Consider the following 18,505-nt stretch of genomic DNA (forward strand, 5'->3'; position numbering starts at 1 on the left):
TTTAAAGAGATGTAAACTCTGCACTTGCTAGATGAGGACATTAAAAAACCTGCTCTATCTCTGTTCTCTGTCATTTGATAAATGCTGATTTTTACAATAGACCATAGTCCCCATTTGATTCCCAGGAGTGACTGCAGCTACTCCAGACCTAAACTGACTTTAGAAAGAATATACACTTAAGGGGCTAGAAGGTAAAGATAAAAAAGAACTTTACTTAATGTTCTCAAAGCACAGAGAGACACCTTGGAAAAAATGGAGCTACAGTTTAGGTGCTGAACCTTTTCGGCCTTCTATTACTTGTTTTTTACCTAATACATCTCCAGTCTTCCAGCCACTGGCATATGAATTCTTAAGTCTTAAGAGTCCTTTGCACCTCACTATGTGTACTTAATGATACAACACCAGCTGTTGTTGTCATCTTCTTTTTATCTATTCAGCACAGAACAATATGGAGCTCATATGTTCTGTCTCTACTCCAAAACATCTGCAAGATAAAGCCTCTTGGACAAAGGTGCTATAAAATAATATTGCAAACAAGAAGCACAGGGGGCTGGAGGGGGAAGACTTGCAGAAATAAAATGGGGTTAAAGAGAGAATGAGTAACATTTCAGGTGCAACAGGCTGAATACTGTTGATGAGTACCAAAAAGCCAGACAGTTTTCGCAACAGGCTTTTGCCTTTTCCCGTCCATTTGTATGCAACACATCACACCTTCAAGCTCATGGAGAAAGTGACCTTACACAAGGGAAAAAAAGAGTGAGCCCAACCACTGTGCTGTTCCAGAGCAGCCAATCCACAGCTGATGCCTTGTTGCTAAATTAAGCAACAGCTCAGGGTCTGAAGCAGACATGGACTCAAGGCTTCATAAATCAAATTTCCCTGCAGCAACAGAAGCTTACAGGGAAAAAGCAAACAGTGCTTTTGCAAACCCATTCATGCGTTTCCAGACTAGGCCTTTGTGGGGATTTTTTGGCCATTTCTGAACAGTTTGGAGCTATTAGTAAATAAATGTTGCCACAGATTTTTACTATATCATAATAGAGCGCTTATACTATTACTGAAATATTTACTGCAACTAAACAGTATTATGTGTGCAAAACCCAAATCTCCTCTGCAGGAAAACTGAAGCAGAAGCAATATAAATGTTGGTTCGTAATTATCCCTAATTGCAGAAGCTTGAACTAAAAAAGAATTGAATCCTTCCACTTGCTGGGCTTGATTTAGTATTTCATTAGTCAGATTTTGCACCAGTTACAGAGCTGCTTTGGAATTCAGATGGAGTAGCACAGCAGTAAATAATAGGCATGCTTTACAGATGTACTGCTTGTGGAACTGGAGATTTTAGGGCTTCTAAGGTTAACTGCTAGAGGGCTGCCAACCAGACATCACCTGAAGTTCCTCTCCAGGGAAAAACCTCAAAGCTTTCACTTTTGTGGATAAAATTTGAATGGTATGTTTAAGCTATTAAGTTGTCCTGCAGGGATGGTAGACCCACTTGAAGTTCTTGTCTGGAAAAGCTTTTGGTGAATCCTATAAAGACACTTTCAGTGACAGTCCAGTGAAAACCAGGCAGGGCCCTGGAGACATCTGCCTGGCTTCTGCAGGAAATCTTCCCACTTTGCCTGCTCAGATGCTCTGTGACATACTGCAGTGTCACTTCTGTGACAACATAGAATGAGGTTTCTTTTGTAAAGCCTTGTGCAAATATTCAAATAGGGAATAAGAAACAACATGTGACTACCGTCTCTATCACAAATTATTCTTTTGTATGGGACCACTCACCCTTTCCAGGACAATTTGTTTTTCAAGGTCCACTGCTTTTTTTAAGTTCCCTGGTTCAATTGAAACTACCATGTGGTAAGTTCCAATAACATATTTCTTTGATCTACCCTCTCTTTTGAATTAAACCTTAGAGTATGACATCTCATTGTAAAAAGGGCATGTTTTTATTTATAGAAACTAAAAGATTCATTTCCTGTTTCTGAAGGAGAAATGAGAAGCAATTGGTTTTCATATCAGTATTGAAAAGGGAAGTGATGGAGAAGCTCTAGGACCTTATCCATGACTTAGACACAGTTCCACAGCAGCTTAGGCTGTGGACCTGGAGGTCTCACTTCTCTTCCCACTCTTCATTTGAGGTAGCAAAGGCTCCCTACACACTCGTGGTGAGATGATTTTGAAATCTGGTATAGCTAAAAATAATAATTTGGACAGAGATTTTGTCAGCATAAGCTCTCCATTCCAGCTCAGAGTGAAGGCAAGGGAATATTTATTCTGGTCTAGGGAGAGGCAAGAGTGTGCAGCTGTGAGAAAGGAGACAGGCAGGACTGTGGCCAGTGCAAAATGCTCTGAAACAACACTCCCATACATCCTTCTGGAAGTCCCCAAGGAAACATTATGTCTGTGGCCCCTTCAATGAAAGATGAGGCCAAATGTCATGGAGCAAACTCCATTACATTTTGTAAATTCTGATATCCTCCACAACAGGATGATTGCAAGTGCTGTGGGGCATGGACCTGGAGCATCCTACCTGCGAGTCAGCCGTATCTAGGAATTGCTTGGGAGAGTGCTAGCTGCCACTGATAAAATAATGAAATACATGACATCATGATGTTCTGGGCAGGCAGGTTATATCAGTGTGCCCCCTGGCCCCACCAGGACCATGAACTTTGCTAGATCAACATTAGTTGTCCAGAAAAACCATAGTCCAGCTGCATGTCCTGTATTGTATGAGCCCTCTGGGTTGCATGAGGATCAGAAAATCCATATAAAAGGAGAAAAACATCTTAGGTAACTGCCCTTTTTTCCCTGTTGAATTCGCTTTGCAACTTTATGTTGTGTGTCCAACACAGCTGTCCTTGATCCTTCATCATACAGGTAGGAAAAAGTCCTGGAGGAGACAGGGCTAAGTCTGAGCTCAATGGCTACGGAAAGCAAACATATCGCTATCCTCTGTGGAAACAGGATTAAAGCAAGTCAGTAAACAGCATATGAGGAAAAAAACCTACACACTGCTGACTTATACAGAAAAGCAGTGTGTTGATTACTCTACAAATACACTACATTTCTTTTGTGAGAAAGGCTTGAAATTAACTCATTTGCCTCCATTCACTTCACAATTCTTTAAATTCTGAAGTATCAGTAAGTTAAAGCTGGCACATTGTCATGGAACCATTTCTGTTAACAGGGAAAGGGTTGTAGTGGTGGCTTCTGTATGAAGTTGCTTGAAACTTTCCCTGGCTCAGACCCACTTTTCCTGGTCAGACCCACCGCTGGGCTGAGACTACTGGGCACCTCCATGATCACTTTTGAAGAAGAAGACATAAAAAGAGTGCTGTTGTTTCTGGGAGGTGGTGGAAGGAGCTGAAGGAGAGAGAAGCAACCATGCAGACGCCAGGGTCAGTGAGGGAAGAGAGGAGGAGGTGTGCTGGAGCAGAGACTCCCCTGCATTCCATGGTGAGATGGCAGCTGTTTCCCTGCAACCCATGGAGGGCAACAGTAGAGCTGAGATCTGCCAGCAGCTTGTGGAAGAGCCCACAGCAGAGGAGGTGGCTATGCCCAGAGGAGGCCGTGACTGTGGGAAGGTGGCATTGAAGTAGAATGTACCTGGAGTTGCGCTGCCTTGGAAGAGTCCCATGATGGAGAAGTGGGACTTGGGAAGGACTCATGCCAGAGAGGTTTAGTAGGGGCTGAATCCTGAGGGAGGGACTTTGCATTGGAGCAGAGGAAGAATGTGAAGAGTCCTCCTCCTCTGAGAAGAAAGAAGTGGCAGAGCCCATCTGTGAGAGACTGACCACATCCCCCATTCCCTGCCCCCTGTGCCACTGAGGGGGAGGAAGTAGAGATACTGGGAGCAGTGAACTGAGCCCAGGAAGAAGGGAGGGTTGTGGGAAGGAGATATTAAAGTGGTTTTTCTCATCATCCTGCTCTAGTTTTGCTTTCTGTCCTGTTTCTAGTTGGTAGTAGATTAAACTGTTCTTTTTTATTTCCCTAAGTCAAGTAGTCAAGCCTGTTTTGCCCTGAACCATGATTGGCAGTGAGCCCTTCCTGCCCTTGTTAAGATCCACAAGGCCCTTGGTTATCTTTTCCATCTCACTGGGGCCTCTGCCATTCTATGGCAGGTGGGAATGTTGGTGGGGGTCATAAGCAAATGCCTGCATGGTGCTTCATTTCTGGCTGGGCCAGAACCACAACACATATCAAGGCTCAGCACATGTGAGAGCCTATTAGACAGATCTGCCCAAGTAAATCTTTCCAAATTACTTTCCCACATACGGATATGACATTTAGCAAACAAAAATAATTGACTGTGCAGATGAGGCCTCACTAGGAACATGTTGTATTTTCCAGAAGTTTAAACACTTGAGAACTCTATGGGCTCTAATTTTGTTGTGAGTCATTTCTAATAGTTTAGAGATTCGGGTGCTAAAGGTTTTTTGTTAGGGACTCGGTTCTGCTCCTTCTGGAATATTTCAAAACCCCCAGTGAGTTTCACAGAAGGAGCTGATTTTTTCCTTATCTCTCCCTAGTATGGGATGCATTTTCTATTCCCTTGAATATTTTTCCTTTACAGAGGGCTAGCCACTGCCTAGTCAAAAAATAGTCAAAAAACTTTTAAAAAATTTGAACTTCAACTTTGGGCAATGTTTCAAAGGGCAGTATATCCAAACTGATTCTATAAAGACTCATTCATTTTATAGGAGCATCCCTAAAGTCAGAGATACAAATTGTAGTGTTAAAGGTGACAAATCCTTCACAGACACTTTGACTGAGTTTAGATCCTTTGTGCCATTTTCTTTGAAAAAACAAAGTACAGTGTGACTCAAGACACTCCTTGAAATGCCTAGCTCCAGGACTTGCTCTTGATCCTGCCTTCAACCAGTAGAAAACCAGGTCCAAATGTTATAAATTAGAAATGACCAGAAGCACATCCTCAGAACTGATGTCTAGAAGTTAGAACAGCTGCAAAAATGTAGTATTTGGGTCACTTTGGGATGCAGAACTGTGGCAGGCCCAGCCAGGTACCCTGCAACAAGGGATCATTTTCACACCAATGCACAAGATGCAGAAGTGCATCCAGGCCTACCGGGTCAGAAATGGCTGGACCACCCAGAAAATTACTGCAGCCTCTGTGAGGTATGACCAAGCAGGGAGAAAGCACCTGGGCTCCTGGTTTTAGAAAGCAGGATGCTATTTATGGGGGCTGTGTGTATCCTGAGACAGAAGCTTCCCAAACTGAGAGAGATACTACCTACCTCTTTTTTGAGAGAGTCTGATTTTGCTGAGGAAGCCCAGATGGGGGCGGTACTGATTCGGCCCAAGGGCAAAGGGTATGTATGTCAAGACCCGTGCCATCTAACAGAAGTCCTGATCAACACTGTGGTGCCCCTTAAAGGAGGTCATACAGCCACAGTGGGACCAAAAGGGAAGCACACAGAGTGCAGATTCCCTTGTGCCCTTTCACTGCAACAGCTTGTATTCCTGATGTGGAGAGGACTGCCTCTGGAGATGGTATGGCTAATCAGTGCAGTTCTGCAATACAGATGAACACATATCGGAATATTACTTTCATCTCTCCAGCCTCTTCTCATCAATCTTGGTAAATAAATAGGTTTTTCTCTTAAGCTCACTTTTCTATTAAGTAAATAAGACTGAAAAGAATCTGCCTTTGACTGTGGTCAGCTACACCCAAGTCCTGTCTTAGAAATGTCACTGAGATCAGAGAAGCGTCGCTCACCATTAAGCTACAGTGAGAGCACAATGGCATCCAGCTTTGATTAGAGTCTTTAATAAAATGCCTCAAACTCTTTGATGGATTCTTTAAAGTTACTGGGATATTATTTTGTCTTTATTCCCCACCTTTATTTGAAGAGAGCTATTCAGTGCATTGGTGATACCCATTTATTCTTCTGGTTGTGAGTGATATCCTCTTTTAGCAGTATGAATTGCACCTGCTGCCCTTGGCAGAATTCTCAACAACCCTCCTGCTGCCTATTAAAGCAGTTTCATAAATAGGCACACTTCATTAATATACACTTTTTAAAAGACTAATTGAATTTTTCCAATATATCCCTCAGCAGCCATTGAATTATTTAGCTAGTGGTGGATGTGTGCAAGCTCATGGGCAGCGATGCTGAACAGTCACCAGTGGCTAAAGGAAAGTACAGGACGTGCTCTGCTTATGTGCTGGCTGACATGCTTCTGAAGAAAACACTCCTGGGAAAGCAGGCAAGATAGGAAGTTCTTGTCAGCATCACCTTGTTGTGACAGAAATGCTTGCTGGTCGGTCAAAAGACTTGTCAAAATTATCTGATGCTAATACATTGAGACAGAGAAGGATAAACCTAGGCTGAGAAGAGAAGGAAGAGCAATAGACCCTGTGTTCAAAACCTGGCATGGGGTCCTGGAGAGAAGAAGATCTCCTGCAATAAGTATAAATTGCACTGTGACCTTTGATAAAAATCTTGACAAGCCAAAACTTCCTTAGAAGTATTTGGCGATGCTAATTACTTCAGCATCCATTTCACACACAGGTAATTGACATAACTAGAAGTAAATTCAGAGAATCAATGCAGAAGTAGAAAAGGGAACTTGGAAGGAGTGACAAAAACCCCAGCACTCAAGACCATGGCACCAAGTTCAAAGATAAGCAAGATAGTCACTCTTCCTATGTTAAAGCTAGCGTAGACAATTGCATGTCTAAGTCTGGTAGGAATTAATTAAGAAGTTCACGCCACAGACTTTTTATCACTAACTGAAAAGAGTCACATTAACAATTGCATAAGGACTCTCAGCATGATCTAATGTGGAGTCCCAACAACCGTTTGCAAAGAACTCATAAATGGACTTGGGACTCTTCCTGGTGCGAGTAAAGCAGGAATTAACTTCTCTTCTACTTTTTCTCATCTCCCCTCTGCCTATTTTGCTCATGTGCTGCTGGTTACTGTGTGCAGAATGAAGTCCCCACAGAGAACATCTGCTTGAATCCCTGAGGCTTTAGGTATTTTTATTAAAATCACAATAGTGATGGCTTTAAGCATTGCATACTTTGCTCCCTGGGACCTGAGGAAAGCAATTCTGTTTGGGAAAGACAAGTCACTGGAAGAAGTATCTTTCAGACTTCCAATGAGGATTTCCAGGCTCATTTAGAGAATCTCCCAGTAGCCTGTCATTTATTCTAGGGTGAAGAATTAATCTGATTTAAAAACATAAAAGATGGGTTGACTCAGATGAACAGATTCAGAAGTTTCCTCCATGTGTCCACACTGCTCTTCAGCTAAGTTCAATAGATTTTTAACATTTTTTTCCTCCTGACTGTACGAATTCTTTGTATGTATATGCATAACAGGCAACTGTTAATGTGTACAGAGAGATTATTCTACTTATATTAGTATCAATAGCAAACTCATTCATCTTAGTGGAAATTAATCCTGTTCAGACTTACTTAAAAACAAGACTTGCCAATGCTGCCTGTCTTCAATAATTACTGAAGTTACTGTTTATCTTTGTCTGTGTTAAATGTGGGTGCTCTGCTAAGCTCAAAAGTTATACAGGGACAGTTTCTTCCAGAGGACCTGCAAAGGATGAGGCCTTATTATCAACTGTATTGTCAAAATGTCTATACACTTTCTGTTACAGGCTGCTGCCTTTGTGTCCACTTGCACGAGTCACTGAAGGATTAGTCACAACCAAATTTCTTATGCTGAAGAGAGTTCACAGGCTGCTTTTCCAATGAGCAATTTGACCCTTTCCAAAGAAAAGCAAGAATAATGTGAAATAACCACATGCTCTTACAAAACTGGGGACATCCTAGTGGAAAAAAAATCTCTGTGGTAACTCCTGAAATGGAGTATTGGTGTCTCCTGAGAGCAGGGTACTTCTGCATATGCAGGTTAAAAGGAATTAGAGCAAATCGGCAATGACTACAACTGCAAGTAACACTTACCAAATACGAATCAATTTTCAGTTACACTGAAGATATTATCTCAGCAAAGAACTGATTGACTTAAAAGACTCTATTTTGAATAGTAATCCGTTCTATAGTAAATCTATTTGGCCACAAGTCTCTCAAATGTGTTTTGTGGAGCATACTTGCATGGTAGTCATGCCAAAGTTAAGTGAACAATAGCAAAGTATTATCCATCCTCTGAAATCTGGCAGTTAATATACTGTAGATTACTACAGCTTGACTTACGTCTCTCTTATACATAAAATTACCTCACAGATGAGATTTTCTACATGAGTCCCTTAACTACAAGAATATTTTCCAGAGAGCAACGCAGTAAATCTTTTGTTTAGGAACTGAGTAGGTGATAAGTATGTTAAGACTTATTTATGCTTTTTTACCCCTGTAGCAAGTAAAAGTGATTTATACTTAGGCAAAGAGCTGACATAAAAGGACCCCTATAAATTTAAAATGTTTGTTATCCTAGTGACATAAAACCACACTGTTTTGCTGGAAGCAAGAAATATGCTTTCTCTGAGTATTACGAAAGGGTAACATCAAGAGGGAGTTAAAATTTATAGTTCTTTTGCAGACTCAGAAATATTTTCTGGCTGGACTTTCATTTGTCTTCCTAGGATCTGGTCTGGTTTATGTAACTACCTTGCTCACCTGCTCTTTACAGCTCTCAACACCCAGCAAAAGGAGGAGTAGTTTCATGTCTACTTGAAGTTGCATCCACCTGCTTCATCTCAGGGCTTTGGCAGCAACCAGGAGGCTGCTGCCTCTGGCAGTGTCACCCTGTGAGAATCCAGAATCCCTGCTTAAACCAGAGCTTTCAGCTTCAGCCTGTTCTGACAGCTTTTATGACTGCTGAGAATTGCTGCTGTGCCTTACTGGACCATTTGGATCAGTTTTAAGGCTTTCTATATTGCTAAAGGCAGATTCTTACCCATTATAAATTGCCAGAGATCCATCGATTTCAGTTTATTGATAATGATTGCTTCTTACAGTATTACCAGTTGGCTTCATATCAAAGCACTCAGAGCTTCTGAGCAGAAAATAAAAATGGATAGAATTCTCTCATTCAATCCAGTATTATTATCTCTGGGGGACTGAGCATTAAAAAAAAATGGGAAGGTCCAGCTTCTCTGAAACAACAAGTCACACGGAATTCGAAGTTAGGCAAGCAAAGCTTCAGCCTAGAAGGTTATATATCTCTCTCTGTGGTTGTGTGTATAACCACAGAACACATTGACCATAATGGCTGAGAGCTTTGCAGTTTTTTCATCTATGATACAGAAACAGTAGAGGAAAGATTTTTTTTATTTGCCTTATTCTCTCAGTACTTTGGCATCCTAGTCAGTGGCCAGATCCAGGATCTCACGCCAGCTGAAGCTGACGATGAGCAGGAAGGCAGGACGAGTCCAAAGCCTCCAATTTTGGAGTCCTCCCATCAGGATGCCATCACAGCAGAGAAGTGGCAGCCGGCTCATAAGCGTTCTGCACAAACAGGGAAAAGAAAGGAGGGTAAAAGGTGCCATCACATGAAGGCTGAGGTCATTCCCAATGGGACCACAGTGAAATGTGACCTGGTGGAGACTCCATAAAGGTGAGACCTGTCTGTGTGTTTAACAGCAGACTCAGAGTAAAGAGAGGATTTTCTGGCTATTCTACAGGTAGGAGACTGTGAGGAATTGACAGCTGAGGGAAAGCCAATGGGCTGCCTAAAAGGTTTTACCAGCTGGGAAATAATTCTGTGCTTTTTGACAAGGAAACACGGTGTCAATATGTATCCCTTAATACCCAGTAGCTGCTTCTTCAGAGCACAGCAGGAAAAATTTTGCCATGCTCTCTGTGCTGTCTGGGCAAATAGGTGATTTCCTTTTGCAAAGCCCCAGGACATAAGGCCCTGGATGTAGGCTGCCATTACAGGAGTCTGAAAAATATTTTCCCAATATAAAACCCAAACAATGCCACTCTTGCCGTACTTTTCTTTTAGCATTTCTATTTCCTGGGAGACAATAGAAATCAGTGCCTTTGGGCCATGTTCAGAGAAAGCTGGGTAAACAAGCTTCACAGGTAGAGAGGTCAGTCAACCTTTCACGGGAAGAACGAGGAAAACCAAGCTGCTCTGGTGGGACAGAGATGTGTGAGGTCCTTGGCCTGAGGTGGCTGGCTTCTCCCAGCTGTCCCTGGTGGGCAGTAAGGTCAAAGTCCAACCCTCAAACCCTCCTATCCATTAAAAAAGTACCATTTTGTGTATGAAGCAGGTTTCAGGTTTTTGAAACAGATGACTGACAATATGGCTACCACAGATTTTTCTGCCTCTTGCTGTTTGACACAATACTAGATCTGAAGAAGTAAACCTAGACTGAATACTCTCTGTCAGCTCTGGTGATCACAGTGCTCAGGTGTCTTCTATTTCACTGCAAGCTTGGCAAAGAAGAAAAAAAAACACTGAAACCTCAGTAGTGCTGTTTTACAAAGAGCTATCTACTTTGGTCCTAACAGCTCCAAATTCTGTCAGTCTTAAGCACCTGCGCTGTGCTTATGGATTTCTTTTTGCAACTGTCCTGTAAAGCAAAGATCAACAAGGCCCCGAGGATTCACCTAACATCATAAAGGACATCTGCGGTCTCACTCAAATGGATATAAAATAATGTCAGAATCTAGTGCCCCAGCCATCATTTCTGTCTTTCTCATACTTGTGGAAAAAATAAATCTTTCCCAAAGCACTTGAGTTGATCTAAGAAAGGTTCATACCTAAATGCACAATAAGATATTCAGAGTCCTCCAGCTCCAAAACACTCACATTTCTATGCCAACTGGAAATGTTCCGGTGACTAATTTGTAGATTGTAGCAAGGACCATGAGTGCCTCTTTAAAGAATTTGTTTGAAGATATTCAGCCTCTCAGACAGCCATCTAGGTAATTTGTCTCTGGTTTACAGTTTTGTTTTTCAGGTGGCTTGTGGGAGTTGTTTTTTTGTTTGGTTTTGCTCTTGATGTGCTGGTGGTTCAGCGTTGTTGGTGATGTAGCCTTTGGCTACACACGCAGCATTGATCTTAACACTCTGTAGCTACACAGAGTAGTACTAAATATTCAACTAAGAGGAATGGTAAGTAGCAATAGTAAGGAAGTAAATGAAAGCCGGATCCAGGCTTGTGTATTCTAGACAGTATACTCTCTAAAATATCATCTCTTTCATAATTTTGGGGAATTTTCACAACTATTAGTACATCAACACAGTTGCAAGAACCATTCTTGATTAACCTCTACAATGCTTCCTGAGAGCAATACAACAGAATTCACTCATGGTGGGGTTTTTTTTGTCATGTACATCATAAGAATGAATATTTGTTGCCTTATTGTTACACTATGGGCAAAAAAAATAGTCATTTGGCCAGACACAGTGCCTGACTTTATTTCACAGAGCTAACAGCAAAATGCTTTTTCTTCTTGTGCTGTTACCCAAAATACGCCTGAAACACTCAACTGACCATCATGAAAATTGTCTCACCTCTGCCATCTGAACAAGAGAGATTTTATGCTTCTTCCAATAGCTTTATCTAGCAAGCTATGTTGTAAAGTGCATTTGCATTCACGGCCAGGTGAGAAGATTAACATCTTTCGAGAAAAACTTCAATACTGTTTTCAGAAGAGGTTAGAACATCTTCCCTGGTAGAATATGACTCATATTCTAACTGTTCTAGAGGGAAAGGACAGAGAAGGTGACTGGACTCAGACAGGAAAATAATAGATTGGGATAGAACTGGAAGAGGGGAGGTTACTTAAGGTTGGCCTATGGAAGTTTGATGTTTTGTAATTTAGCCTTGATGTGGGATAAAAGGGGGATACAACTTTGAGCATCTCCTTTTCGTCTGTGTTGAATGTTTTTACATGTTTTGAGTATTGGAGAAAAGCGGCTTGCTTTCTCATTTTTTGTTGTTCTTCCAGTCTTGTTACAGCAGTATTTTAAACTGAATTTGCATTGAAAGGAAAATATTCACAGGACATATCAAACATCATAGGTAACATTTCACCTAGTATACAAGTAGGCCCAGTACTAGGAAGGGTAGGAAGGCTCACTGCTGGATTGCAGTTTAGCTTTGCAAATAGGCCCAAATGCACATATATTCATTCATTCATTCATTCATTCATTCATTCATTTATTCCTAATGCTACTTATCCAATACATTCTTAGATAATAGAGATTGCAAATCCCAAAGTAACATTGAGTTTGAGGGCTTCTTAGCTCTGTGTAGCAGTGTGAAGTCTAGTGCATGTGGTCAAAGTCAAGGACCTGTGGTTGTGACTACTAGTAATGTATACCTGTTCAGTATATTTTCTTGACAGCGAATTATGGAGAAATATACTGAAAATAAATAATAAGTCTAGTTGTTTTTAAATTAACAGCCTTCTAATGCTGAGCTAAACTCACAGGTGATCAGTTTCTGAGTTCAGAATGCTGTTAGTTAATCAAAGCTTCTACCATAAAGCAGTCTGACATTTCATTCCCATTAGATGTAGATGCAAAAATTACTCTTTCCAACCTGAACACCACTCAAATTTGTTATCACTAGGCAAGACCATATAAAATTATTATTATCAGTTTCAACTATTTCTTCATGACTCTTTACCCTAGTTAACAGGAATCTAAAGACTTTTTTAGCTCAAAGACAAGACCAAGCTCTTCTGAAACTATTTTAAGTGATGTTGACTTTAAAAGGAAGGTAAAAACATTTGTTCAATTGGCATCTGTGATTTACTCCATTATTTTTGCCCTGTCCACTTAAATCAGTAAGAAATCACCTAGAGACTTTAGCATCAGTTGTTTTGAGGTCAAAGACAACTCTTGGTATGCATACATTGTCTTACGAGTGAGAGGAAAATGTCTTTCTGCTCTGCAGCTGTGATATTTTCCAAATCTACCTATGAATCACAGAATCTTCATTAGGTCACATTCTGGAGGAATGCCCCAGAATCCAGAGGGAAAAACAAGAAAGAACATGAAGGCAAAGCACCTTATGACAACCATGCTGCTACCCCTAACACAATTCATCAACAGTCAAAATGGACATGGGTTTTGGTAGAACTTTGGAAACAATGATGGTCTATACTGCAGAAAGCCTATCTCAAAATTATTTCCATAGTTTCACAGGTCACATGAAAATGCTGAGAACATACCTATCTCAAATGGATTAGTGCAGTCCGAGCTTGAATTAATCATGTCCTTATTTGGACAGACTCTGAGCCAAGGAAGGACTTTAAAAGGGCTTGCAGGGACCAAGGAACAGTGGAAAATCAGCCTAGCAGAAAGAGGAAGAGAGAAAATTCCAGGCAAACTGTGTCCACTCAAATGAAACTCAGTGTGAGCTCTGTGGTGAACCTTGTTCTGGAGGAGCCCATGGGGAAGGTGCAGCATGGTCATTCGGGCAACCCGCTGAAAGGGACTGGCTGAGTCTATAGATGAGGTTGTCCAATGTGAATGGACTGAGCTGTTTACAGCATGCATGAAAGCTTAAGCAGAAAATAATCCTGAGAAACAGAAGATAGAGTCTGACCTACTTTAAACTGAAGAACTGTAAAATCAGCTGATTTGATCAAGCAGAGCTAGTTACATCTGTGGTAAGAAAGCAAAAAAAGCTTTTTGAAAAGATCAAACTCAGCTTCTAGAAACAGCTCCACGAGGGACAGCTGAGCTACAACTAAGCTTTTTAAGTTAAAGATATTGTCTATTTATTTGGATAAATAGAGCAGTAATAACTTGTTTCTGATACCAGTAATGTCATTAGACCTATGGCTGGGAAAGAGATGCAATAGGTGCACAGAGAGGGAAAACAAATTGTAAGATTTTACTTTCTTATTTTAGATAAAACAACTTAATAATTAGAAGACAGACAGACAGATAGATAGATGATAGATACAATAACATGAAGAATGACCAAGGGAAAGTTTTGGGGTTTTTTTTTAACATAGAATTCAAGAACCATGGGTGCCCAGGTAAATTTAAAGATGATAACCAGGAATATTGCTTCACAATGTACAGTTGCTTTACAGATAGTTCAGTCTGTATGTCAGTAGGATTCTGGTGAAAAATAGTGAATACATGCAGGAAACAGAAACATTTGATTTTTTTGTTTTATCAGCTGCCTGTAATTAATGTAAGGCTTTGTGTTCCAATGTAGTACTGATGTGTTTAGAGATCATTTTGTCAGTTGATTTCTTTTCTTTTTTTTCTTTTTGGGTATCCAGTTCTAGACTGATCTATGGTATATGTATCACTGAATCACAGAATCTTAAGGGTTGGAAGGGACCTTGAAAGATCATCTAGTGCACTTATTCTTGGCTTTATTATATTCTTTATATTAAAGCAAGAGCATCTGCTCCTCTTCAGCTCTTTTCATCTCCACTCTCTACTGTTCATGGTGCTTATTCTTCATGCTTATAGCTATGCATTCCTTATCTACTCACCTCACAGCACCTATGGCATCTGCTTTTCATCACACCTATTGTATGAATCAGCATAAAAATCCATGTTGTAGGGAAGGCCATAAACACCCTTGATGGTGGTCCAGGGAATGACTCTTTTGGTAACATAAGGAGAAGTTCCTACTTTGTGTAATGAAATGTGAAAGTATGAATGTAGCTGTTGTAGCCCTGTTGAAGTATGTTCTCATCTGGTATAACACTTTACATGGCCTAGGAAGTAGGCAGAACTAGACTTGCCATTAGAACAAACAGTTTCTGAAACTCAGCGCAAACTTGCAAGTTGTAGAGTGTTCCCACATCACAGAATTGTACTGGGAGAGTATTTTATCCACATTTACCTTCAGTATTCACAATCACTCCTTAGAAGAATCTCTATCTGAATTTCTTTTTTCCTGAAATTCAAAAAATGTCAAAGGCTTCTGATATATACAGCCCAATATAACCCAACTAGAGACAGGAGTCAGAATCCAGAGACCCTACGTGCATTAGCTAAATTTATTGTTCACAGTAGGGAGTGGTTCTCTGTGCAGACAGGTTTTCCAGTCATATTATTTGACATCATTACAGTTGAATATGCACCAGAATATCATGTGGCAAGTACGTAATAAATCAGCTCATTATGTCTATAATCATTATGATTATGTGTCATTCCAGATCTCAGTTTTGTTGACATAAAAAGGGGTAAACAGTATAAATTACTGATTCATCAAATGGTTTGGTTTAATTTATTGAGAAAGAACAAGGGGGGTATTTTGTGTGGTCTGTTTCACATTTAGAAACTTGGTAATTAATATATATCATATCATATCATAATATATAGAATATGTGTTGAATGGAAATAGTAGAATGTGAAATTAATCATACACAAATGTACTACATAGATACTAATAAGTGTCACAGCACATTGACCAAAGATTCCCATCATAGCAAAAGAACCACAGAACCACATACTAGAGGCTGAAGGGATTTCTGGAGGTCATCTTGTCCAACCTCTCTACTTGAGAGGAGCCTGCCCAGTACCACATCCAGATGGCTTTTGAATACTTCCCTCTGTACACAGCCATTCAATCACTGTTCAATCCACCTCACTGTCTGCTCATCCAGACCATACTCCATCAGCTTCTCTATGAGGATCTTAGGGAAGTCAGTGTCAAAAGCCTTCCTGAAGTCCAGGAAGACAATAATCATGGCTCTCTTCTCGTTTACCAAGCCAGTCATTTCACAATAGAAGTTTAGCAAGTTTGTCAAGCACTTCTCCTTGGTGAAGCTATGTTGACTACTCCTGATGACTTTCTGATTCTTCATATGCCTGGAAATGGTTTTCAGGAATAGTTGCTCCATCACCTTCCAAGGACTGAAGTGAGGCTGACTGGCCTGGGTCTCTCTTGTTTTTCTTGAAGGTAGGTGTGATGTTTGTGTTCCTCTAGTCTTCAGGTACTTCTCCCATTTGCCATGATATTTTAAAGGTATTTGAGATGCAATGCCATCAGCCAGCTTCCCTAGCAGTTGTGGGTGCATGCTATTCAGGGCCCATGGACTTGTGCACATACAATCTGCTTAAGTATTCTCTAACCTGACCTTCATCCACGAATGCTATTTCTTGCTCCAAACTTCCCCTGATCTCTGTGACCTAGGATTTCTCAATGACAGTCTTGCTAGTGAAGACTGAGGTAAAGAAGGCTTTCTTACAGCCTTTTCCACATCCTGCATAACCAGATACCCCATCTTGGGGTGTATTAGAAGGGCTGTGGGCAGAAGGTGGAGAGAGGTTCTCCTCTCCCTCTACTCTGCCCTCATGAGATCACACTTGGAATATTGGGTCCAGTTTTGGGCCTTTCAGTTCAAGAAGGACAGGGAGCTGCTGAAGAGAGTTCAGTCCAGGGCCATAAAGAGCATGAGGGTGTAGAGCATCTCCCTTATGATGAAAGGCCAAGGGAGCTGGGACTCTTTAGCTTGGAGGAGACTGAGGGATGACCTCACTAATGCTTACAAATATGTAAAGGGTGGGTGTCAGGAGGATGGAGCGAGGCTCTTCTCAGTGATGGCCAATGATAGGACAAGGGGCAATGGGTATAAACTGGAATACAAGAGGTTCCAAGGAAACATAAGGAAAAACTTCTTCACTGTGAAGGGGATGGAGCACTGGAACAGGCTGCCCAGATGGGTTGTGGAGTCTCCTTCTCTGGGGACATTCAAAATCCACCTGGACAAGTTCCTGTGTGACCTACTCTAGGTGGTCCTGCTCTGACAGGGGGGTTGGACTACATGATCTTTCGAGGTCCCTTCCAGCCCTTGAGATTCTGTGATTCTGTAATTATACTTTTTTTATTTTTCAGCTACAGTAAAGAACTTACTATTTTTTTAGCTAGGTTGTAAAATAATTTGAAGATGGGATTTTAAAACATGCTACAAGAGTCTTCAAAGGCACTGCAAAAAGGTGGTTGTCATTTCTAATGGTTAATTGCATTCTGGCAGCTGCTAGAAAATCCAGGTTCCTGTTGGCCTACTACGTATCAAAAGATAATCTCTATACAGTTAAAGCTATGATTTCACCTTGATCAGTACTGGCAAGTTTAAAAGCTTTATTTTTTTATTATTCTCAATATTCTTGAGACCTATGCTCACAATTTTAAGTGTGTTCCCTTGACTTTGGTAAGTGCTAAGCATGGTGCTTAGAGCTAAACAACCATCTATGTGTTGTCCTCAGGATGAATGCTTTTCTGCTTTAAGAACTACAAAAATTTAACATAAAACAAATATATATAGCTGGAGACTGAAGCAGACAAAAAGATGGGGAGAAACACCAGTAAATTGGCCATGACTTGCAGGTGATTGAGCAAATAAGTTAAAAATTCAGATAAATAAAACAGAATAATCTAAATATCTGGTTTGCATTGATATGGTAACAGTGATATATTGAGACATGACTACTTCTTTAGACTATCAGGATAGCAGCTAGTGGAGTTCAGAGCTCATAAGAGATAGAAAATGGTTTAGAGGTCTTTAATACCAATATTGCATGATGTACCAAATTAAATGTTTCTATGGTAGGCTGTGGTTCAGGGAAGAGAAAAGGACATAGGGAAAAAAACAGGTACAGGAGAAGAGTTTATTTAAAGTGGCTGTATCCTGAGTACATGTGTGCACTTCATCATCTTAAACAACTTCTGCAATGATATTTTGATGCCTCTCCTCAGCTTTCCTAGGTCATCACTGCATTTGGAAACAAAAGTATCCAAGCTCTACTGGGCATGGGGAAGAGATGATGACTTGAGCTGTGTTTCAGACATATTAATCTCTTCATTCCTCTTGAATTTCCTTATCCATCAGACAATGTTAAGTAGATCCAACACTCAGCAATGACTGCTAAGAGTAGCATGGGGATTCTTGATAACGCTGTACAGACAGAAGAAAATGTTTATCTGAACTTGACAGGAAAACATTTAGGCACTAGTTTTGAAGTGCATGGACACAGAGTAACAAAGCTCTCAACTCCTCTCCTTTTTGCCTTAGAATTACAGTTGCTCCTTTCCCACAGGTGCTGGAACTGAGTCCTCTGTAGGCTCTAAAGGTGCTTCACAAGCCTAAAATAGAAAGGGCACAATAGCCCATAGAAAAGCTTCCCAGCTTTTCCAGCTAAATCTATATGACTTCTGTTGCTGTGACTTTCAAGATGGAGTGGTCAATCTCCTCTTACATGCCTTTGAAAATCCTACGATGTTTCCAGTTCAATTAATCTCTAAGTTGATTTCCAAAGAAGAGGAAAGTATTACCTATAAATACTAAAAGAGCTGGAATTCCTCACTTTGCAAATGATTTGAGCGCCAAATAAGGGCTGCTTGGAGACAAGCCCAATTCTCACCTTTCTGTGGTGGATTATTTCTTCCTGGGCAGGGAAGGTCACTGTGGAAGCAAAAAGCATTTAATGTTTTTCAGTGCCTTGGACATAAGGAGAAAGATGTAGAAAGGAAAAGATGGCAGTGGAGTGTTAAAGCTATGTTAAAGGACACAAGAAGTTTGGCTAGCTTGCCGAATTAATTGAGTTAACTGGTTAACCAAGTGCCAAGA

The sequence above is a fragment of the Colius striatus genome, chromosome 3 (assembly GCF_028858725.1).
Source record: "Colius striatus isolate bColStr4 chromosome 3, bColStr4.1.hap1, whole genome shotgun sequence".
Lineage (NCBI taxonomy): Eukaryota > Metazoa > Chordata > Aves > Coliiformes > Coliidae > Colius > Colius striatus.